Source organism: Pelodiscus sinensis, chromosome 3, assembly GCF_049634645.1.
Source record: "Pelodiscus sinensis isolate JC-2024 chromosome 3, ASM4963464v1, whole genome shotgun sequence".
Taxonomy (NCBI): Eukaryota; Metazoa; Chordata; order Testudines; family Trionychidae; genus Pelodiscus; species Pelodiscus sinensis.
The window spans coordinates 126,230,682-126,255,497 of record NC_134713.1 but is presented as its reverse complement, the minus strand read 5'-3'; the positions used below and the strand labels follow the sequence as shown (position 1 = coordinate 126,255,497).

Here is a 24,816-nt window from a genome sequence, read left to right as displayed (position 1 = left end):
CAGATGAGGAATATCCCAAATGAGCAGCAGCCCTCTGTCCAGGACTGCCCCAGCTTTGAGCTTCCCACCTCCCAGTCACCTCTGGGGGCAGCCAAAGCTGCCGATTCATATGAGGACAACACGCTGGCTGTTTCCTTTTGTCAGGGAATGAAGGGAAAGCGCTCAGTTTGCTGCATTCCTCATTCTGGCTGGGGAGCGCAGGGGGCAGATAAACTTGGACCTGCCCCAGTCCGAGGACATGCACCCCACTTCCAGCTGTGCCCACCGGAGCTGCAGCAGCCATGGAGGGGCGCTTCTCACCTGGCCCCAAGCCGCTGAGGAGACAGTGGGCTGAGGTAGTCTTCTGTCCCCAGGGCAGCCTACATTCTGAACCCATCATCCCCAGCCACAGGCCAGAGCAGTAATTCAAATGAAGCATGTACATTTTCATTTTGTTTTCCAAGAAACAAAAATTAATTGAGTTAAGGTAAATCTTCTAGTTTTCTATACCATGGTTTATTGTTAAAAGGCATTTGTCCACTGTTCACCTACTCTGGCCAACTTTAAAACCCAGGGTACAGAACAATACAACACCACAGAATGGGGACAGCATGTCAAAAATATCCCACAAGTGCCAATGTTGAGTCAGACCCACTCATACTGGAAGGCTTGACTGTAGATGGCTACTGTTTTCTCTAGCCCTTTCCAATATGGTGCACATCAATGCTGGGCTTAAAAGCAATGGCTGAGGCCAGCAGCTCAGTTGACATTACTGGAGCTGAATCAATGTTAGCAATGCTGAGAAATGTAGGCTCAGCCATTGAGATACAGCAGTCAACAGCAGAGCCTAGAAAAAGCAACAGACAGAGAAGCAGTTTTGTTAGAGATCTTGAAGACTGATCTGTGTTTTGGTGGAGCCCTGAAGAAATGTACATTTTGCTGCAATTTTAGCTGTTAATCTGTCTTTGTTCACAGTAATAACAGGACTCCAGGAATACAAATCTTTCTTGTCTATTGCTTGGAAATTGGAATAGTGACATGGAAATTGGAATAGTGACGTGAAAAGAGAAATTGGAATAGTGACATGAAAAGTGATTACCAAATTGTCACAGCAGGTAGCAGCGGTATATTGTGTACTTACTATGGATGTGTCTAGACTTCAGGGTTTTTTCGAAAAAAAGTGGCCTTTTTTTTCGAAAAAACTTCCCCTGCGTCTAGACTGCTGCAGCATTCTTTCGAACGTTTTTTCAACCACGGAAAACCTCGTTTTATGAGGAAGAATGCCTTTTTTCGAAAGTGCTCTTTTGAAAAAAGGTGCTATGCACTGCAAACTGTGTTTTTTCGAAAGACAGCATCCAGACTGCCTGGGTGCTCTCTTTCAAAAAAGCGGTTTGCTTTTTCGAAAGTACTAGTTGTAGTCTAGATGCTCTTTTTCGAAAAAGCCTCTTTCGAAAGAGGTTTGCAGTCTGGACGTAGCCTATGTGCTTAAAAATTATCTTGTGACATGTTCCGAGGGAATTGGCGTTACAATGTAATTGCAGGAGAGTCAAATTCTGCTGCTGCTTACCTCACTGCAGTTGCTAAAGTTGAACTGGTTGAAACGAAAAGAGGATTAACCTCATAATTATCTCTTGTTTGTCTCTCGTGGGCAGTGCAGCTTTGCTATTTTGGTTGGCTAGGTCAGAGTCCCTCCCCCTTCTGTTCCTCATGTAAACTTCAGATGCACTGAGTACAATAGAACATTCCTTCCTCCGTTTATAACCAAACAAGGTTAGGGGGGTTATAAACTTCTTTCCTGACCACATCTGGTTTGTTTCACAAAATGGCTTTTTTTGTTGTTGCAAAGTCTAATTTCAGTTTCTCTCTTTTTTTTTTAAATGTGAACAGAGGAGCCAAGGATATCCACCCCCCTACATACTGAACATACCTGTCAATTAATAGCTATCTCTAAAATCAAAAGTCTGTCATAACCATGTTTGTCCCACAAAACCACAAGAGTTTGCTGAACACTAGATTAATTGACCCTGATCTTTTCATAGTCTCTTCCCTGGATTGCTTAACTGTGTTCACTCTGTACTTTTTAAAGTTGTATTCTTAGTATTCAAGGAAATCCCAAGTAACTAGAAAAAAAACAGACACTTTTTACTGCAGAACAACCAAATATTTTGTAGATGCATCACTCAGCGCTTACAGATGTGCTAAAAACCACAATTAGAATGAGATGTGGTATGTTTAGGGGGAGTGCCATTTAAACTTATTTGAAAACTTCTTGTTGCCTCAGGGTTTTATATACAACACATGCCCACACTTCCTGCTCTTGTGAGGGGGTATGCACAGAATGTTAGTGACTCACTCCAGGGGTGGTTTTTTAATAAAATTTGTCATGGGAGGTAGCATCAAATGGTCATCCTGTTTCAGAGGTTACGTTTTCCGCTCTCAGCTATGCACTGCCATAATAATGGATGCTTAAGCCCACTGTTTATTTTCAGTGCAGAGTGTGAAGGGCAAACGAATTCTACTTCTGCAAGTAAGAACAGAATGATTTTTTCAACATGTAAACAGGGATTGAATTTCCTAGCCCTTCTTTTTGAGATGTTTAATTATGCTTTAACTAAAGCCACATTGTCAAAATGGGGGGAAGAGGGGGAGAGGAAGAGAGTACATCTGCTTTGAAAATGCATTATCCATCTTATGCAAAAGCCAGGAATTTATATCCAAGATTGTAGCTATAGCTTTGAAGAGGAGAAGGAGGTTGGTTTCTTATTGTTTTCAAAAACAAAAAACAAAAACCAAACCAAACAGACAAAAAATAAAAAAAAACCCAACTCCACCCCGTCTCATCCTTTGTTCAAACTTTGGTAGATGGAGCATTAAACAAAGAGAAACACAAGATAGCTTGTGAATGGAGTGAGTGTGAAATGTCAGACCTGCTGTGCAATCTCAGCCTTAGGCATTGGCTCAGTGTAATTTACATATGATCAAGAAACTCAGCCTGAATAATATTTGGAATTCTGACATACTAAAAGACTTTCATGCACATAAACTTTCCAGTAGCTGGGAAACTGAGGCCCAGATCTTCAAAGGGATTTAAGCGCTTAACTACCATTGGTTTCATTGATATGGGTGTGGGTTTTTGGGAGGATTTGCATTGACTATATCATACCTACAACCCCTACGTCTCTGGTTCAAAGTTGGCCTAGGTGAGTAATAGATGAAAGGCCTAAATACTGAATTGAGTAACACACAGGGCTCCCATTGTCTTCAATGGGTATTTGGAGGATATCCTGGTTCATTCTAGTTCCTAGTGTTGCATTCTTCAGAGCTGACCCTCCAGGCCTTCCACCAGCGAAAATATAAAGCTTATACATAGATACAATAGTATCTACTTTCAGATACAATATGTAAAATGAATTTTTGAGAAGCAAGAGCACACACGCGCGCACACACACAGGCTAAACTAAACTTTGCTAGAAAAAAGGCAAGAAGTGTATGGGCGCTAAATTGGAGATTTTTTTTTTAAAACTTGATATGAGGACCAGATGATGAAAGGAGGCTATTGTTACCGATACTCACGTTAGGAACTTCACAAAGCACAATTCGTTTTGCTTGTCAAACGTTTTACAAGAGAAACCTGTGAGAGGCCAAACCATGGCCTCTGTGGTGAGACCAGGCATCAGAAGCTAAGGGTCAAAGGTGAAGTCAAGTGTGGGGAGTGAGGCAAGGCTGGGAACAAGCAGGCACAGAAACTGATGCAGCTTTAAGCAAATGCTCTGAGCTGCCACTGAAATGCTGCTAGCTGTCAGAGCCAATTTGCTGACCTACACTTAGGCAGTATTGCCAATCAGGCAGCCTAGCACAGACCAGCATGTTAGGTTGCCTGGAATGACTACTGCAGGCCTTGATTCCTGACAACATCTTTATGTCCAAAGCCTTTTATGAAGTCTACAACCTCCAAATGGGATAAATATTTCAATTACTGCTACATCTGTGCAGTAGACCTAGTATTTGTAGAGTGGCCTCTTTTGGCAAAGCACTTAAATATGCACCTAAGTTTAAGCACATGCTTAAGTATCCCTGAAGTCAGCTTTGAGCACATGATTAAGTACTTTGCTATATAAGGATGGGCTTAAGCAAAGACCTAAGTGCATTGCTGAATTGGGGCCAATGTGAAGACATGCTCAGGCAATTCCTGTATAAGGTGACCAGATGTCTAAAGCCCACAAAGTGGAACAGAATGCCTGCTTTAGTGAGCTGGAACTGCAGAATTGATATTACATTAGTATATGAGCAAAGCCAAATAATATGGCAAGAGTTAAAATAAAAATGTTATTGTGCTGTGGAGTATTTCTGTCACAAAGGTGTAAATCAACAGATGACAAATGGTATGGACTGTGAGATGTAAATTGGAAACACGTTACCTACCTTTTTATATGTGTACAAGACTTATGCTGTGTCACAGTGAGGAAAGTTTCCTGTCTTTCTTCTGAGGATAGCCTCATACCTTTCTTTCCCACGGTAAGATGCATAGGACATTAATAGACAAAAAATAGGACATTTAGCCATTCTACCTTAGAGATGCACAAAATAGATTGGCTTCCTGAAAACTAGGACAACACTATTGAAAGTAGAACAACTGATTGCCTCATTCTTGTATGTCTTGCATTACGCGTAGCTCTTTTAAAGCTAATACTTTAAGAAATGCTTTTGGCCTAGTTAGTAAAGTGTGTTCTCTAAAAAGACTCTCCATGCACAGGAAGAGATCAAACTGTTTACTTTGTTTCTGGAACTCAGCTATATACTAACAATGAGACACGAATTGCAATGTGGAGTTTTAAAGCAATGAGTAGTCCTGTGGCACCTTAAAGACCAACCAAAATATATAGAATCATGAACTTTGGTGAGCAAAACCCGCTTCATCAGATGACAAGTCTCCACTTCATATAATAAAGTGGGTTTTGCCCACCAAAGCTCATGATTCTATATATTTTGGTTAGTCTCTAAGGTGCCACAGGATCACTGATTGTTTTTAAAGTTACAGACTAACATGGCTACCCTGCTGAGATTCTGGGATTTGTTATGGAAATAAACACAGCAGCAAGTAGGCTACTTAACTTTCTAATGATCTGTCATTCCTGTGACACAAAGCTGCCCTCCTTAGCTGATGCAAAGTATCTTTAAATAGCCAAACCTACACATTGATTTGCAGTTAGGAAGGGAAGTGAGAACAGCTAATGGTTAAATTAAGGTAGTGGAAGGAGAGGACAATGGAAATTCTCTCTCTCCTTGCATAAGTGAGATCCTGTGTATAAAATACATTAGGTAAACAGTATATTTTCCTCACCATGAAGTGGTGCTTGTCTGTGAAGAACTGTCTCTGAATCAAACCTTTTTGTTAATCTGACCTGACACCAAGTTATTTGCTTTAGTTAATGAAGTCTCAGAGGGGTAGCCATTTTAGTTTGTAACTTTAAAAACGAGTATTCATGTGGCACCTTAGAGACTAACAAAATATATATATAGTATCATGAGCTTTCATGGGCAAAAGCCACTTCCTCAGATGAACTGGAGTGAAAGTAATAGGAACCCAGAATTTATAACAGAAAAAGAAGGTGTCACCGGTTCACTTTGTACAACAATACTTGTGACATCAGTTACGCGACTATCGCCCTCCATGGGCGGGGTGGGGGGTCCGGGCCCACCCTCACTCCGGACCCCAGTCCAGGGCCCTAACACCGGGAGCTCCGCTCCCGATGGTAGCAAGCGGGGGAGTTCCCCCTAAACGCACTCGCTCTCGGGCTCTGCGACCCTACCCTGGGCCGATGCCACCCCGCTGTTGGGCTATTACCCTTTGCCCGTAGCCCTCAGTGTGGGTCGGGCAGTCTGCCCTTCCCCGCCGGCTCTGCCTTCGTCACGCTCTTCCTTCCCTTCGATCCCGATTACCTTTCCTGCTTCTCCCCCGCTCCCTCCCTCGGGCGCCCTTATATACTCCACGCCGATCGGCGCTCCTTCCTCCACTTCCGGGTGCCCCGCCCGACACCTACCCATCGCACCGGTGACCTCCCCGGCTTCCCCAGGCGCGTCTTGATGACGCGTTGCTGCCCCGTCTCCTGTGCCCGGCAGTGCAACTGGAGCTAACCCTGGCTGCTCTCCGCCGGCACCCGCGGCATCGGGTGCTTGCGAGTGATGGGGTTGCTTCACTCCGTCACAGAAGGGGTGTACCTATGAATTGTACGACTGGTGCTAATGAAGCTAATGGAGTAGGCTGGAAAGGTCCCATGCTTTGCTTTTGTAAATGAAATTTTAAATGCAGAGAAGGCTGGCTTTATAATGCCACATCCAGTTAATGTTTTTGTTCAAGCCCAGATGAATGTCAATTTTGCTTGCTCTCTCGCTCTCTTTGTAGTTTGTTTTTGAAATCCTGTGTAGAAGAATGGCTACTTTTAAATCCATTAATGAGTGCCCAGGCAGGTTAAAATGTTCTCCTACAGGTTTATGTGTGTTACCATTTCTGATGTCTGACTTGTGTCCATTTATCCTTTATCATAAAGGGTGTCCACTTTGGCCAATATACATGGCAGAAAGAATTCAAGGAAATAGATGTGACAGCTCAGAGGTTTCCTTACTCCAAATTAAGGCCCTCTTCTCAGTAGAAACAGGACTATGACACCCACAATCTCGTTTCAGAACAAGTGCTGCTTGCAGGGTTGTACCATGATGTCCTGGTCAAGATAATCTGTTTCTTGTGGCTGTTTTGGGGCCATGAGAGTTATTAAGCAAAATAAAACAGCATTAAAACAGAATGGCTCCTTTAAGTGCATGCAGAGTCAGAATAGGGATAGGAAGAGGGGAGAGGTTGAGCACTAAGATCCAGGGAAGGCATTGCTTTTGCCGATGGCCATCTTTATCGAGCCACAAGGCAGTTTCCCTGCAGAACCAGGTAAGGCCTGGGGGGTCGAGGGTGACTAGGGGCTGGGCCCAGTTGCTGAGTGTGTTGTAGGGTTGCCAGGTGTTCGGTATTTTCACCTCCTGGCAGGGAAAAAAAACAGAAAATACCAGACATTTTGCGTGTCCGGTATTTTCTGAATTTTTTTACCGGACAGGAGGTGAAAATACTGGACACCTGGCAGCCCTAACTACATGAGTAGAGGGGCATGCAGTTTATACAATAGGTGAGTTAGCATAGTTCATGCTACAGAGCTATTAGCAACATTTGTATTTTAACATGGTTGCAGCTAGTACCGCTCCCATGTGGCTAAGGCAAAAGAGGCTTCTCAAAGCAGATCAGGTACTTCCCAGACAGGTGTGCTACTAAAGGTTCAGGTTTCACCCAACTGAGGCTCGTCATTAGCAGACCCAGCTGCTAATCGGGTAAATATTGTGTTTTATTAATATCAGCAGTACTTAGTTAAATGAGGCCTGTGTGTTGTGTAGTGTTGCCTTAATCTTTGTATTCATGTCTGTCAGTGTGAAAGAAGCTATTTGCATATATATGCAACCACACTTAAGATGCAGCCCTCAGCATGTGCTGTGAGTATCCGTGGCTCCTGGGGCTTCCAAAGTTGAGTAGCCCTGTTCTAGGGTAACCTGGACCATCTTTCTAAGAGTGCACTCTGGTTTGTGTCTGCTCCAACTTCTTTTCTGGGTGTTTTGCAAGCCAGAGCTGTATCAGGCTGTCCCAATTTTTAACTCCATGCTGTTGTTTAATCTTAGAAGTTTTCAGGCTATTTTGATTGTTTATATATCTATTATATACCAGGGTGGGCAAGATACGGCCCACGGGCTGGATCTAGCCCACCAAGCTGTTTGATCCAGCCCATGGCCCTCCCTGTCCCACCCCCACCCTCAGGGGCAGGAGAGCGAGTGAAGTCTCCTTCCCCCCGCTAGGGGCACACGGCACCAGAGGGAACCACCAGCTGTTTAAAACTGGCTGGCGGTTCCTCTTGACGTTTCACATGGGGGCAGGAGATTTCGCAGGCTCCCATGTCCCCAGGCCATTTGGGGGCTGGGGGTAGAGGAGCGTGCAAAGTCTCCTCCCCTCTTCCAGGGGCATGTGGCACCGTAGGAAACTGCCAGTTCCCTCTAGGCACCACGCTCCCAAGAGACCTCGCGTGCTCCCTCCACCCCATAGGGGGCACCGGTGCCTAAAGGGAACTGCTCCTTGTGCCCGAGGCCCTGGTGCCCAGGGCCCTGCCCCTTCCAATGCTGGCCCGACACACCTACCAAAATCGGTGAAGTGCCCCCTCCCCTGCCACAAAAATTATTGCCTAACTCTATTATATACACAGAGAGAAAGTGCAAGCAGGAAGGTCCAAAATTAAGTTAGTCCGAATGAAAGTGATAGATTCAAATGTCTCCTGTAAGACTTGGACTTTTCTTTCTTTTCATTTTAAAAAAGAGATTTACTGGGCTGGGTTAGAGAAGTTGCAATGAAGAAGCTCCCTTATAGTCCCCTCACCTACTGAGTGTCATCAATCTGAGCGGAGTGCACTAGCATCAGGTGGTTGGTTAGCCTGTGATGGAGAACATATGAGCAAGATAAGGAAAGTGCTCACTGCCAAGGACTAGATCACGGATGAGGAACCTAAGGCCCAGGGCTGGATCCAGCCCCCAGCTCGCCTGGATCTGGCTCCCAAGGCTCAGGGCTCCGCCCCAGCACCAGGGAGCCGGTGCTGAATCCCTCATTTTTGGCCTTATCCCAAAGCCTAAGGGAGGACACAAAATCTACTAGCCCAGGCCCCCCTAGGCTATGGTGTGTGAAGGGAACGTGGGCGTGTCTTTCTGCTTCTTAGTCAAGGGCCACGTCAGTGAGGTGAGGGTTTTGTTTTGTTTATTTGCTACTTACTTTTGTGCAGCCCGGAACTGATATTTCTGTGGGTCAGTGCCCCCCAATCCAAAAAAGGCTCCCTACCCTAGACTACCGTATATTCCAGCGTATAAGACGACTTTTTATGCTAAAAAACATCCCCCAAAAATCGGGGGTCATCTTATACGCCAGGTATACAGGCAGTCCCCGACTTGCAGGTACGAATGGGGCTTTTCTCGCCCCGGAGGACACAGACTGCGGGACCTCGCGGTCCCGCCACCCCTGTACTCTGGGGCGAGAAAAGCTGCTTCGCGTCTCCCTGGTCTGCATCCCTGCGCGCCTGGGCTGCCCTGCTGCCCGAGCCCCTCCGCGGCTTTGCAAAGCCTCGGGGGAAGCCGGCAGCGGGGCAGCCCAGGCGCGCCGCGGCTGTCCCGCTGCCGGCGTCCTCAGAGGCTTTGCTCCCGGTGGCCCTGGTCTGCTGGAGACGGTCCCCAGCAGACCAGAGGCACCGGGAGCAAAGCCGAAGCGGCGCAGGGTGCTGGGCTTCTGAGGCTTTGCTCTGGCCCTTTGCCAGAGCAAAGCCTCAGAAGCGCGGCACCCCGCCGCCGCTTCGGCTTTGCTCCCGGTGCCCCTGGTCTTCTGGGGACCGTCTCCAGCAGACCAGGGACACCGGGAGCAAAGCTGGGGAGGCGGAGGGGCGCTGGGGCACTGCCGGTTGGCCTCTTAAGGGGGGCTAGTCTTATACGGCGAGTATAAGACGAAAACCTATCTTTTAACTAATAAATTAGGGGGTCGTCTTATACGCCCAGTCGCCTTATACACCGGAAAATACGGTAGATAATGGTTGGTTTTTTGATGTTCATATATGCCTTTTGCAGTGATTGGGACCAAAGATCTGGGCTACCAAAGCTGGGTCTGTGTCATACTCCAGTCCAGAACAACCCAAACAAGATGATATAAGTGTTGGCAGCCACCTTGTGAGACAGTGATCCCACCCAGAAAAACAGACTACTCATAGTGGTGGCTGAGTGAATCATCTCTTCTGCACAGTTATTATTGCAACAGAACTGTTCTCCTCAAAGGTGGTAAGGGATAAATTGTGTATTGGGTTTTCCTCTGGGGAGTTACTATATATACATACTCTCCCAATTAAAAGGTGTCATTACTATTTCTTAATTATGATTATACAGTGCTCCATTTCTTCCCAAAGGAACTGCAGGGACACATTACATCCTTTCCACTCATGAATCCTGTGCCAAAACAATGACAAGAATAACTGATGTGTGTTTGTAGCTGGGATAGCATCTTAGTCCTGTGTGCAAGAGTCTAGTGTTTGCACCTGACTTTATCTGTATTTCTTCTTAAACTTCTCACTGTCTCAAGGAGCCCATTTATGGGATCATCAGTTCTGGCTTCACGTGGTATTTAAATTCCTGAAGGGTGGTAACACTATGAGAAGATTAGGTCTTGTGTGAATTTGTCCCCAAGGATGTCTCCATGAGGCAAACAACAAATTATCTAGCTGCAGCCTGTGAAATGAACTTGTAGAGAATTTGTGTCCTTTGGGTGACTTTTCTGCGTAACCATGAAGGGCTCAAATCTGCACACACACTTGATAATGTTAGCAGCTCCACTGATGTGAGTAGAAGTTGCCTGGATAAATAAGCACTACAAATAAGGTTTGCAGTCGAATCGGGTCCTGTGTGAATGACCAGAGATTGTTTATTAGAAGATGCAGGTGTGGTATGGTATAGCAGCTAGAGAATATAGTGATGAAGTCAGAAAAAAAATAATGAAACCAATTGCCAAAAATATAGTGTCCACTGATGAAGTCAAGTAGCAAACAACCAGTCTGAGTTTCAACAATAGGTCATGTTAACCACAGCAAACAGAAGTAAAACCAGGGGTCAATGTATGAAAGGAAAAACTGAATTTGTAGCACATCTCTATCATTACTATTTATAGGAAGAATAGCAGAGGGAAAAGTTACCTTTTGAAGACCTCTTAAATAGGCTCGTTCTGGGTATTCATATATATGTATGGATACAGAGGGGCTACGTCTAAACTGGCCCCTTTTTCGGAAGGGGCATGCTAATTTTGAAAGTGGGAATAGGGAAATCCATGGGGGATTTAAATATCCCCCGCAGATTTAAATAAACATGTCCGCCGCTTTTTTTCCGGCTTGGGGAAAAGCCGGAAAAAAAGCATCTAGACTGGCCCGATCCTCCGGAATAAAGCCCTATTCCGGAGGATCTCTTATTCCTACTTCCTACTTATTCCTTCAAAGTAGGAATAAGAGATCCTCCGGAATGGGGCTTTATTCCGGAGGATCGGGCCAGTCTAGACGCTTTTTTTCCGGCTTTTCCCCAAGCCGGAAAAAAAGCGGCGGACATGTTTATTTAAATCCGCGGGGGATATTTAAATCCCCCATGGATTTCCCTATTCCCACTTTCAAAATTAGCATGCCCCTTCCGAAAAAGGGGCCAGCGTAGACGTAGCCAGGGTGTGTGCGCCTGTGATCTAATTTTTCAAGTGTCGCAATGTTAGGGTGCTCAGCTAGAGACACCTTAAAAAGAAAACTGGTTTTCAAAAAGCGTTAAGCACTAACTCACCCTCTGAGTATCCAGCTCTTTTAAGTTGTACCAACTTGGGCACCCAAATTTACTTTCCTTTTTATATACAGGCAGTCCCCGGGTTACATGGATCCGACTTACATCAGATCCCTACTTACAAACGGGGTGAGGCAACCCTGCACTAGTTGCTTCCCCCCAGCAGACCAGGGAGACGCGAAGCTAGCGCCCCTCCCCCCAGCAGACCAGGGAGACGCGGAGCGGCTTTTCTCAGCAGACACCTCAGCTTGAGAATAAAGGACTGAGGGAAGTGAGGTGTGGGAGAATAAAACTGAGCTCTGGAGAAATGTTTGGCTAGAGTTTCCCCTATAATATGTACCAGTTCCGACTTACATACAAATTCAACTTAAGAACAAACCTACAGTCCCTATCTTGTACGTAACCCGGGGACTGCCTGTAAAGTATACGTGTGTACATGAATGGTTCTGGGCTTTTATGTGGAGTCAGGAGGAGATTAAATACCTTCTCCAAGGAAGAAATAAAAAAGATCAGTGGCCTAGCAAGTACCACATTCCTGAGGCTTAGATCCAGGATAGAATTTTGTAGCTAAACTTTTACCAAAGAAAGTTTAAAACTGACAAGAAATATTCCTGATTTTTTCAGAAGCACGTTTCTGGCATTCGGAGTGGAAGCTGAGGCCATGAGGACATTGGTAATTTTGGCTCTCACGTTCTCTTTGCAGCAGGTGAGGAGGGCCTCTGGATATTCCTGCAGTGCCACTGTGCCGTGTGCAATATAGGGCGGTAACCTTTTGCCTGCATCCACAGCAAAGCAGGAGCAATACAGCTTGTGTGTACCTCATTGAGGCTTTAAACAAACAACTCTGGCTCTGAAAGGCTAACATTCCAACCTCCTGGCTTGCCTACCTGATAGAGTTGCAAACGTACTTCAGCAGAATGGGAAACAAAGGTCACCTCTCCCAGTTACAGGAAGGTGTTTTACTAACGATTATGCAACACTCTAACACCTGCCACTGGGATTACTGAGCCCTCTTCCATCCTTATGTACTCTACTTCAAAACAAGCCAAGGAGACAAAAGGACAGAAGAGCCGACAGCTACAAAGTCTAAACCTCCACAGAAGTACAGAGCCAAATTTGTCCCTCAACCTCCCCATTGCAAAATGGGCCAAATTTTGTTCTTGCATCAAAACAAATCAGTAGAGCTACCAAAATGCAACTGGGAGCAAACTTTTTAGCAGTTGACTTGAAGGGAGTCGTAAGGGACAGAAAATTTTGGCCCTTCAAGATTTTTCTACATGGGAAATTGTCATTGGTTTACCTTAAATTGGCTTTTTAATCCATTTGGTTAAACTGGGGTACAATTTCTCTATAAACATTCTTATTTTGGTTTAGCTTAAACTCATTCCTAATTGACTGAAACAAAAAAAGGCCAGGTTTGAGCTGAAATAACTCTTCATCCACCTTTTGCACTGATTTTACTAAACTGCTAGAAAATCACACAGGGGTGGCTGAAGCAAAATGCAGGACAATGTAGCACTTTAAAGACTAACAAGATGGTTTATTAGATGATGAGCTTTCATGGGCCAGACCCACTTCCTCAGATCAAATAGTGGAAGAAAGTAGTTACAACCATATATACCAAAGGATACAATTAAAAAAATGAACAAATATGAAAAGGACAAATCACATTGCAGAACAGAAGGGGGATGCGGGGGGGGGGGGGGGGGGGGAAGGAGGAAGGAAGGTAAGTGTCTGTGAATTGATGATATTAGAGGTAGGGAGAGTGGGATGTTTGTGAGTTAATGGTATTAGAGGTGATAATTGGGGAACGGCTACATCTCTATCACACAGGGGTGGTATGTGTGTGGGGGAGGGGGCATGAAGGGTCATGAGCCCCTCAAATGGCCGTCCCGGGCCCCATGATCTGGGGTCCTGTAGGGCCGAAGGTGGGCTGGGGGGCTAGTAGGGACCTGGTGCCAGCAGCAGGGGCACTCCAGCATTCATTGGTGGTGGTGGGAGGCAAAGCAGCCCCAGCCCTGCCTCTGCTTCTCTCAGCTAGCTCCTAAATATGTCCTGCTGCCACTGTTGAGTGCAGTGTGTGTGTGTGTGGGGGGGGAGTTCTGTCCTTTCCTCCAGCATTGCAGCCTGCGGGATTAGCCAGGGGCCCAGTGCTGGCCCCAGCCTGTTCTGCACCGCTGGCTCCCAACTGTGTTGCTCAGGAGGGGGCGGGGGCTTTGGGGAAAGGGTGAGATCTCCCTCCACTGCATTCACTGGAAGCAGGAATGGTGGGGAGGAGTCACATGGGGTGGTCATGTGATGGTGCTCCCTTGTGTCCGGTCACCGCTGAAATCACACCTTGAGTTAAACTGGTTCTCAGCTAGATGAGCCTTTAAGTTTGCAGATACAGTGTGAAATAAAGGAGGTGAAGAGAGAAATTGTGGAGGCCTAATCAAACAGGAGAAGCAATTTAGAGACATGCAACAGGCCACAAGTGTAGTAGTCCCAAGGGCTCCTTTACAAAACAAAATTACTAGAAAGTATCTTCGCAAAACCTTTTGGCCAAACAGACAATTCCCACACCATGTCCTTTCAGACCTCTTTTCAGATTGCTGGCCAGCTGGAAGTGTACCCGGCAACTGCCACTTCTGGGCTAGAGCCTCTCTAAATATTGAATCTTCTGTATATATTTTTAAATATGATGATTTTTACTTTGCACTCGGAAGAGCGTGAGCTGCTGCTGCTCAGTTTCTTTCTTGATGGCTTCTCCCCTTGGTGATAGGTTAGTCCTTTCCCCACTGCCTTTCCTCCTCTCTCTTTGCCTTGGCTTTGTTTCCCAAGTGTCTGAGCTCCCATGCAGGAGTAGCAGAACTCTAGAAAGAGAGAGGCTTTCCCAGAAGGAGGAGTGGGGGAAATGGTGGGCAGAGAGACCTGAAACACTCTTGAGTGCATAAGACAAGCCCAGTTTTTTAAAAGGGAAATTATGGCCTGTTAGAGATGGGAACCACAAGAGACAAAATGGCTGTATTCCCTCCTCCTCCTCTTCTAAGGGTGTGTCTAGACGACAGGGTTTTGTCCATAAAAGTGGACTTTTGTTGACAAAACTATACCTGCGTCTACACTACCGCCGAGTTCTGTCAATATAACGTCAACAGAACTCAGCAGTTTTGTCGATGGCGGTAAACCTCATTCTACGAGGAATAATGCCTTTTGTCGACAGAGCTCTGTTGACAGAAGGCATTATTGCATCTACACTGTCTTTTGCGTCTACAGAACTGGATGTAGTCTAGACACTCTTTGTCGACAGAAGTTTTGTCGACAGTATCTGTCGACAAAGCCTCTGTCAACAAAAGCCTGTAGTCTAGACGTACCCTAAGTGTCTAAAAAGGAACTATTTAAAAATGGAGCAGGGAAAAGTGGGTTTTTATGCACTGTTAGAAAGGTGAACAAACATTTCACAAGATAATGGTAAAATTTGCCACAAAATGCAGTACACCCGGTACTACTTTCACACATAAGCAGTGACAAAATATTCACAGCTCTCAAGTGATACCTCACTTGTTCTCTTTCACATCAGAAATATAAAATCTCATCTCTTGCTTAGTCCGGATGGTACCTGTCCCTCTCTGCTTGTCTTTGGTGAAGTTGCAGTTATATGGTTGTGCTCGTTTCCGGACACTTCATTACCAGAAAAAATATTGTCTGATTAGAGGTTGCTCAAATATGAGAGGGGAGGGACTGGGTGCAAAAGGAAAGCTCGAGGGTAGAGTGGGATTTTAAAAAAATTACAAAGGCTGTAGGAAGGTCTCTCCACAGATAATGGTGGATAGATCATCAGGCTTGAGGAGTAGTGATCAATGACTTGATGTCTCGCTGGCAGCTGGTATCAAGTGGAATATCCAGAGATTGGTTTTGTGGCTGGTTTTGTTCAACATCTTCCTTAATGATCAGGATGAAGGGATGGATTGCACCCTCAGTAAGTTCAGGATTACATTAAGTTGGGGGAGAGTTAGACACATTGGAGGATAGGGATAAGATCCAAAGTGACCTGGATAAATTGAAGATTTTGGCCAAAAAAAATCGGATTAGGTTAAACAGGGACAAATGCAAAGTCCTGAACTTAAGATGGAAAAATCCTATGCACTGACAGAGGCTGGGGACCGACTGGCTAAACAGCAGCTCTTCAGAAAAGGACTTGGGGATTACAGTAGATGAGGAGCTGGATCTGAGTCAACAGTGTGTCCTTGTTGCCAGAAACTCTAATGACATATTGGGTTGATGAGCAGAACCACGGCCAACAGATCTAGGGAAGTGATTATTCCCCTCTATTTGAAACTGGTGAGGCTACATCTGGAGTATTGTGTCTAGTTTTGGCCCTTCCACTACAGAAAGGATATAGACAAATCAGAGTCGAGTGGAGGACAATGAAAATGATTAGGGAGCTGAGACACATGACTTATAAGGAGAGGCTGAGGGAACTGGGCTTATTTAGTCTGTAGAAGAGAAAAATAAGGGGGGATTTGATAGCAGCCTTCAACTACCTGAAGGGGGGTTCCAAAGAGGATGGAGAGAAGCTGTTCTCAGAGATGACAGAATAAGGAGCAATTGGTCTCAAGCTGAATATTAGGGAGAACTATTTAATGTGAAGCCATGGACTACATAGGAAAGTGGTAGCGTATCCATCCTTAGTGGTGTTCTAGGGCTTGGCTTGGCAAAGCCCTGATTGAAATGATTTAGTTGGGGTTGGTCCTGCTTTGAGCAGGAGGTTGGACTAGTTGGCCTCCTGAGATCTCTTCCAACCCTAATCTTCTATGATTCTGTGAAATCCAATTGCTGGGATACTTAACACTACAGTGGTCAAAAGTTAGAAAATGAGAAAATTCCAGCACTGCCAGAGAAACAGAGTGATTTAATAGGTCTTTTCTATCTTTTTTCTGGTAGGAAAGTGTGTGTGTGTCTGTGTGTGTGTGTGTGTGTGTGTGTGTGTGTGTGTGTGTGTGTGTGTGTTACATATAATATGTGATTGGCAATGGAAACACTGAAATAACGAGGAAAAAACAATGTGCTTAACCACTTGTCTTGGCATTTGTAAAGACTTTCATGAGAACCCCCTGTACCCGCCTCATATCCTTCCCCTCCCCGGAATAAATGGTTGCTGTCATGCTGTTTCTGTCTTGAACCAAGATGTGGCGGAAATCTCAGGAGAAACAATGAACTTGTGGTAGACAGATTGGTTCTTGAACTTTGAAGTTGGCAGAGAAAGTTGCATGAGCATGATTTACATACGTAAAGCAGAGTTTTTGGCTCTAAGCTTTGTGGTTTATTTCCTCATTCTCCCCTATGTATAAAGAGTGAACAAATGTTTGGTAAACAGGAACCTTAGGTTTCAGTAACGAAAAGCTCAAACCCTTGCCCGTGTACACAGAACTGCTTGTAGCAAAGTCCTGGAAATGTTTTCAGATCATGATTTGTGTCCGTCTCACCTAGCTCACCTAAAGTCATATGCTATTTAACGACATCCATCACAAGCTACATCAGTTGTACAATTCACATCACAGAAACCACAGCCACAATTGGCACCATATCTGGCAGTCTCTGCAAAGCTGCCAAGGGTCGGAATGAATGAGAACTCCCTCCTAGGTAGCCCCTCCAGATCAGGCTCAAAGCATGCTGGCAGGGTGACACCGGGAAACTTGCACAGCTATTGCCTGAGCTAGACTTGCTCTGTGAAATAACTGGAGAACCTCTGCCTCCAGGGATTTCAGTCCAGCTATTCACAAACACTTAATTCACTAGTTTCTATTTAGTGGATTTCTTCTACATTAAGTACGGGTTAAGGAGAGCACGTTTCATACCCCAAAGCTCTAAAATAATCCAAACACATCACATTTTATGTAACACAAAGCAGTTTAAGAAAAGACCAAACAATATCTTTATGGTGATTTACTTATTCAAAACAAAGTGTTGGCTCGTGTACTGAGCATAGGACTGGATGTCAGGAATGCCTGGATTCTAGTCCAGACTTTGCAACAGCTTTGCTGTGTTGTCTTTTGCAAATTACTACCTCGAAGCACATTGTCAGGGCAATCTGTATTTCAATTAGGATTTGTAATTTCTAATATGGAAAATGTTTGTATGTCAATGGTTTCCCCTCCTTCCAAACCAAGCATTGCAGCAGAATATTAGTGCGTGAGAAGTAGGGTAGCCACGTGTCTGGTATTTGCTGCCTGTGTCCGGTTAAAAAAAACAGAAAATACCGGACATGTACAAATTCTTTTTTGCTCAACAACTTTGGTCCCCTTGGGGTTTTTTTGGTCCTTTTTACGTTGGTCTTTTTTTTTTACTTAACCAATTCCCCTCCCCCCCCTGCCATGTTTGGTATCTGGCAACCCTAATGAGAAACAGAAACCAAAGTCTGCACAGTACAACCATGGTAGCAGTAGCCTCCATAGTAGATGCTATCCCTGTTTTTTTGTTTTTGTTTTCCTATTAATAAGTGCTCGGGACATTCAGACCTTCCTAAAACTGGGTTCTTCCAGCAACACCTTCCCTTCCCAAATTTTGATTTGCAAAAATGTCTTCCACCTGCAACCTGCCAGAAAAAATGTTAAATTCAATAATAAGGCTCAGAGTGAGAAGTGAACTTGATGAAGCATTGGTAGCTAGGGTGACCACATGTTCTGATTGATAGGGACAGTGCTGATATTTGGGGCTTTGTCTTATCTAGGTATTATCCCTCACCCTGTCCCAATGTTCACATTTGCTATCTGGTCACTCTATACGTACCCCATGCACTGTCATGTGGTGGCACAGCATTTGCTAGCAAATGTTCCCTAGCTCTGCTCATAAAGTGGACAGAAACTTTATGAGCAGTAGTGAAAGAATAACTTGATTTTTAATCACTTTCACTCATTTATTGTCATTGACCCTGCTGCTTATAGAATCGTAGAATTGGAAGGGACCTTGCGAGGTCATCTAGTCCAGTCCCCTGCCCTTGTGCAGGACTTAAGTATTATCTGATGATGAGTGTTTATCTTTTGCATGTCAATCAGAGAAAGTAAATTAGACTTTGAATAATCTTTTCCTTTTAATGACTGAAAGTGTTACTAATAACAAAAATGAGGAATTTTTGTTTAGCTGCATGTGAACTTATTAGAATCGGGGTATAATATTTATCTACATCCCAAAGGGCAGGGCAGGATTAGTTAATTGATGATTCAGCCCAATTACGAGAGGTGTTTAGTGTCCTTATCCCCCAGGGTATGTCTACACTACAGCGCTAATTCGAACTAACTTAGTTCGAATTAGTTAATTCGAACTAAGCTAATTCGAACTAACGCGTCTAGAACTAAAAACTAGTTCGAATTAGCGTTTTGCTAATTCGAACTAGCATGTCCACATTAAGTGGACCCTGAACCGGGCTTAAGGATGGCCGGAAGCAGTGCCGGCAGGGCATCAGAGGAGGACTTAGAGCGTGGAGATGCTTTCTCAGGCTAGCCGAGGGCTGCGCTTAAAGTGTCCCGACCCCCACCCCGGACAGACAGTTCTCAGGGGTGCCCTGCTTGCAAAGCAGTCCTGGCTTGGAGTGCCTGGAGTACCCACACTGGGCACATCACAGCACTCGGCCATCAGACCGGCTGCACTTGCCGCAGGCTGCCATCTGGGGAGAGGGGGCAATTGGGGGGCTGCAGGAGAGCTTCCACACCCAGAAGCCCGCAGAGCCAGCCCAGTCCTCCCCATCGGGGGCTCGTACCCCATTCCTCCCTCACCTCCTTCCACTTACCCTTCCCTAGCCCCTCTTCTTGATGTACAAAATAAAGGACAATTGTGTTCAAAAATGGAATCTGTATTGAACAAAACTGGGGGAGACTGGGAAAAGGAGGTGGGAGAGGGGAAGAGAGAGGCTGGGAGAGGGGAGGGCAACTACAATGATCAGGGTTTGGGAACAGGTCCCATATGAAGAGAGGCTAAAGAGACTGGGACTTTTCAGCTTAGAAAAGAGGAGACGGAGGGGGGACAGGATAGAGGTCTCTAAAAGCAGGAGTTGGGTGGAGAGGGTGCATACAGAAAAGTTCTTCATTAGTTCCCATAAAGAAGGACTAGAGGACACCAAAGGAAAGGAATGGGTAGCAGGCTTCAAACTAGTAACAGAAAGTTGTTCTTCACAAAGCAAAGAGTCAACCTGTGGAACTCCTTGCTGCAGGAGGCTGTGAAGGCTAGAACTAGAACAGAGTTTAAAGGCAAGTGAGATCAAGTCATGGAGGTTGGGTCCATGGAGTGCTATTAGCCAGGGGGTAGGAGTGGTGTCCCTGCCCAAGGTTTGTGGAAGGCTGGAGAGGGATGGCACGAGACAAATGGCTTGGTCACTGTCTTCGGTCCATCCCCTCCAAGGTCCCTAGGGTTGGCCGCTGTCGGCAGACAGGCTACTGGGCTAGATGGACCTTTGGTCTGACCCAGGACGGCCATTGTAAGCTCAGGGTCGGGGGTCTCAGTGGACCCCCTTGATTTTCATGCACACCTGCTCCTGGGTGGCCAGGCTGGCAGCTCTCCTGCCCTAGACGGCCACTTTCCTGTGCCTAGTGCGGAGATCGTGGACGAGGTCCACGATGTCCGCACTAGCCCAGGCGGGTGCCCACCTCTTGCGGTCCCGGGCAAGCTCCCAGAAGCCGCCAGCCTGGTCCTGGGAAGAGGGGGAGGGCTGGGGGACATCGGGTGGCTGGCTCGAGCCGTGCCAGGTGCAGGGTCTGCTGGCTGGGTGCTGGCAGGCTTGCAACTGGCACGGGCACCGTAGCCAGCCCGTGCCCCTTTAAAGGGTCCGGGGCCGGGAGGGGGGCAATAGAGTTTCCCTGGTGTTGGCCAGAGTGGCCACCAGGGAAACCTGGGAAGGGCTAGCCTCCCACTAGTTCGAATTAAGGGTCTACACAGCCCTTAATTCGAACTAGCTAGTTCAAACTAGGCTTAATCCTCGTAAAATGAGGTTTTCCTAGTTCGAACTAAGCGCTGTGCTAGTGTAGCGCCTATGAAAGTTAGTTCGAACTAACGTCCGTTAGTTCGAACTAACTCTGTAGTATAGACATACCCCCAGTGATTCCAGTGGGAGCTGGAGACATTCTGCACATGGTAGAATTGGGCCCTATGAGTGCCAAGTCATATCACTGCTTTAAATCCTGTTTTGTCAAAAACGTTGTTACATGGTGTGTCACAAAAATGAACCTCAAGCTTGCAGTGCTTTATTTAGGCACCTCTTAGCTGATTTTGATTGTTTAGCCTTAGAAGTTAAAGTAGCAGGACAGGTCTTTCTCTTGTGCACCACTTAGCAGAAACTCATACTGCCAGCTGTGGGCATTCAGCTAATAATCAGTTGGGCAACATTTGAATCTCACTTGGGCAGCCACCCAAGTGATAAATTTACAGGGAATACTGGAGTGTGTGTGTGTGTGTGGGGGGGGGGGGGATATTCAACAAAGGTAGAACTTCCTTTTCCCATGGCTAAGGTTCTCCTTCGGATACAGACACACAGAGGAGCATGAGAGTCTCAGCACCTCTTTCTCCTCTCTGTCTTCCAAAGCATCCATTACTTTCCTCTTCCATAGTTTTAAGTTTCTAGGCTGTCCTTTCTTTCTCTTTACTCCTATTTCCTAATCTCCCACTTTCTCATTGCTGTCAAGGCTCAGGTATTTTTTTATTTATTGGGCCATGCTGTCTTTGTTTTTGTTTTGTAAATCAATGTGGTTTTAGTTATGTTTTTAGAAGCCAAGAAGCCTTTGGCCACAGGACAGCCCATTAATTAAAATAGGTTGTTGATGATTATAATAAAATACAAATATCTTCCAACACTTCCCCTGAATATGCTGCTTCCTAATGCTGGTGGCAAGGGGTAGTTGAATGTAGATTGTGGGCTTCCTTACAAGTAGCATTAGGAATCAGGCATTACAAGTGGGTGGTGATTGCACTCAAAGGTTACATGTGGATAAATACCACTGTAGGGCTCCTTCCCTGGTTCTGTAAATGGCATACATACAGAGAATTCAGGCTTCTTTCAAGGGTTCAGTTCGGTGCCAAAATTCAGAACCAATTTGAAAGGTTTTGACAAATGCGGTGCTCTCCCAGCCTGAACTGAAATACGTCCAATCATCTCACATGAAACTGGCAAGGAAAATATTGGACTAAGAATAATTTTGAAACCTTTGGAAGGGCAAAGACTGAATTAAGCACTAATATTTTATTTTCCAGCTTTTCCAAACAAGCTGCCTATTCAAAGAGATCCAGGGTGGGTTTTTTTAAAGTCTTATTTTTTGGAATGTATATCATAAGTTCCAGTATTTATGGAATCTGTGAAAAGTGTTTTCTCTTCATGTTTAAATGAAACTATTCTCAGTGGAGGGAATCTGAAGATTTTGGTGTGGAAAAAGTGTGAAGAAGCATTCAGTGTAGCTGCTAAAATAGTTGCCAGCTTACAAGAGAAAAAATAAACCCACTCTGAACGGAATTAATTTTTGCAAAACACGTTTTGGGCAATTTTTTCAAAAGCACCTAAGTGACTTAAGAACCTCTCTCTGGCTTTGTCTGTACAATGAGTTAGTGTGCATCATGCTGGGGTGTAAATTTGAAGTGCTGCAGAGTGCCACACACTAAGTTGCCATGTAGAACCTGCTTCCACATGTTAAAAGTTCTATAGTGCACTTAGACCTATTCCATTATAGGTTTATAAATATGTCCTAAGCCGTACACGTAGGGGCCTTAGGCCATGTCTCCTATGTACAGAACTGCTGCAGCATGTCTGGTGAAGGCATTCTGTTTTGTTAATGGGAGAGACCTCTACTGTAGGCATAAAAACTCCCACCTCCACAAGCCGCATATGCCATATTGGTGGGAGAAACTTTTCCACCAACAGAGCGCTGTGCGCACAAGTGCTTATGTTAATGCAAATTATGTCGCTCCGGGTATGTTTGTATGGAATATTCATACCCCTGAGCAATGTAAGTTTTGCTTTTGTCTACATTACAACTAAGGCCTTGTCTATGCTATTACAAGCCATCAACCTAAGCTACGCAACTTCAGCTACATAAGTAAGAATAATATAGCTGAAGTCAGCATATTTCGGACACAGTATCTTCGTCACAGTAAGTCAATAGCTGACACTCTCCCATCGACTCCACTTACCCTTCTTGTTTTGGCATAGTACCGGAGTCAGCTGGAGAGTGCTCCAGGGCCCATTACATGCAATAAATCAACCCCTGCTGCATCGATTGCTTCCCATCGATCCAGCCTGTAGTGAAGACATACTCTGAGTCTCTTTGAAAGAAAGTTTCCTGAGTCCCACTGAATTTTAATGAGATTTACATTCCTAAGTAGCTAAGAGTACATCTAAACTACATTTTAAATCCCACAGCAGGGAGTCTACAGACTTGGGCTCATGCTACAGCACTAGAAACAGCTCTATAGGTGTTTTTGTGATGTGGCTTCCTGTCTTCCAGGATATAGATTGAAATCACCTACTTAATTTGTCATCAAACATTAGACAGTAAACATGCGGTGTTGTTGAAGCCATGTTGTCCCCCTTGTGTCTCTAACAAGCTTTTGATCACTATTGACCTTGTACGGAATCAAAAGAGAGACTAATTACTGGTTCCTAAGCTATTCAGCCACTCACTTATTTATCTAATCAGTAGTTTTCTGGTTCTAAGGTACAGTAACTTGCATCTTTCTAAGTGATTTTAGGTGATGACATTTTGAAAGTAACACAGCAATTATCTTCCACACTGATTTTGTCATAATATAATCTCCATTTCTTTCTAGAAGTGGTCTAACTCTTATGAAAACATAGTACCTTTACAGAGTTAATAATATGTATGTGTAGCTTAACAACAAAGATCCCATTTTGAATGTTTATGCTCAGATCTTGCATTTTCCATGTACGTGACCGGGAGAACAGAGATCTACGAGGAGAATCCCTTGAAATTTCCTTTTTGTATAAGTTGTACTAACAAATGCAATGTATATTAAATGTATATACTCAATGTGCAGCAGCAGCCAAAAAAAAAAAATAGAATGTTAGGAATCATTAAAAAAGGGATAAAGAATAAGACAGAGAATATTTTATTGCCTCTATATAAAACCATGGTACAGATGTATTGGCATTGGAAAAGGTTCAGAAAAGGGCAACAAAAATGATTAGGGGTTTGGAAAGGTCCCCCATATAAAGAGAGATTAAAAAGACTTGAACTTTTCAGCTTAGAAAAGAGAAAACTAAAGGGGGGATATGATAGAGGTCTAAAAAATCATGTCTGGTGTAGGAAAAGTGAATAAGGAAAAGTTAGTTACTTATTCTCATGATATAAGAACTAGGGATCACCAAATGAAACAGCAGGTTTAAAACAAACAAAAGGAAGTTTTTCTTCACCCCGCACACAGTGAACCTGTGGAACTCCTTGCCAGAGGATGTGGCGAAGACTAGGACTTTAAGAGTGTTCAAAAAAGAGCTAGATCCGTGGTCCCCAACACGGTGCCCGCGGGTGCCATGGCGCCTGCGGGGGCATTTGCATGCACCCGCCAGGTGCTCGGGGCTGGCCTGGCCCCGGGCACATGGCGGGGCGCTTGCGGGGAGCGTCGGCCCCGGGCGCGTGGCTATGGGGGGGCCCTGGCCCCGGGCATGCGGCTATGGGGAGGGGCCGCCCCCGGGCATGTGGCTAGGGGGGGGGGGCGCCCCCGGGCGTGCAAGTGTCCCCGCCCCCTGGCGCCTGGTGGGCGAACAGCCACGCCCCCTGGCGCCCACAACCTCAAAAGGTTGGGGACCACTGAGCTAGATAGATTCATGGAGGTTAGGTCCATCAATGGCTATTAGCCAGGATGGGTAGGAATGGTGTCCCTACTCTCTGTTAGTCTGGAAATGGATGACAGGAGAGGGATCATATGAGGATTACCTGTTGTGTTCCTTCCCTCTGGGGCATCTAGTATTGGCTACTGTCGGCAGACAAGATACTGGGCTAGATGAACCTTTGGTCTGACCCATTATGGCCTTTCTTATGGTCTTATGTATACATGTCTATCAGTAACAGCAATGTGCCAGATGGTTGAATTCCTGAAAGAGAGCAAAATTGACTGGGAGGGTTAATATAGTCAAGTAATGTGTCCCAGAACACTGAGAGCTTGAAATGAACAAACTAAAACTCAATATTATTATCACAAAATATCAACTTTGTGAAACACATCCATGCTGTCTGGGCAGTTACGCAGAACTAGCTAATGCTTCCAATGTCCTGTCTCAACATCCACTGGGACTCTGGTAAACCTTAGAAATGATTATTTTGGGGGAAGTCTCTACTTGTTCCAAAGTCCTGGTCTGAAAAACAGAGATTCTTCAAAGGACATTCCCCTAAACATTTTAGATGCATTTCATCTCTTGTAAATCAATGTTTTCAGTGTTACCCTAAAATGTTTTTTTTT

The 24,816-nt window shown here is 45.1% G+C and overlaps 1 long non-coding RNA gene across 2 annotated transcripts in view; it reads left to right on the top strand.

Moving 5' to 3' along the window:
• LOC112545616 (uncharacterized) overlaps window positions 1-24,816 on the top strand; it is a 47,565-nt gene that overhangs the window by 17,336 nt on the left and 5,413 nt on the right. For both annotated transcript variants that reach the window (XR_012902819.1, XR_003089146.2), the window contains exon 2: window positions 12,016-12,097. This is a non-coding gene — a long non-coding RNA (uncharacterized LOC112545616). The remainder of the gene's footprint in view (window positions 1-12,015; window positions 12,098-24,816) is intronic.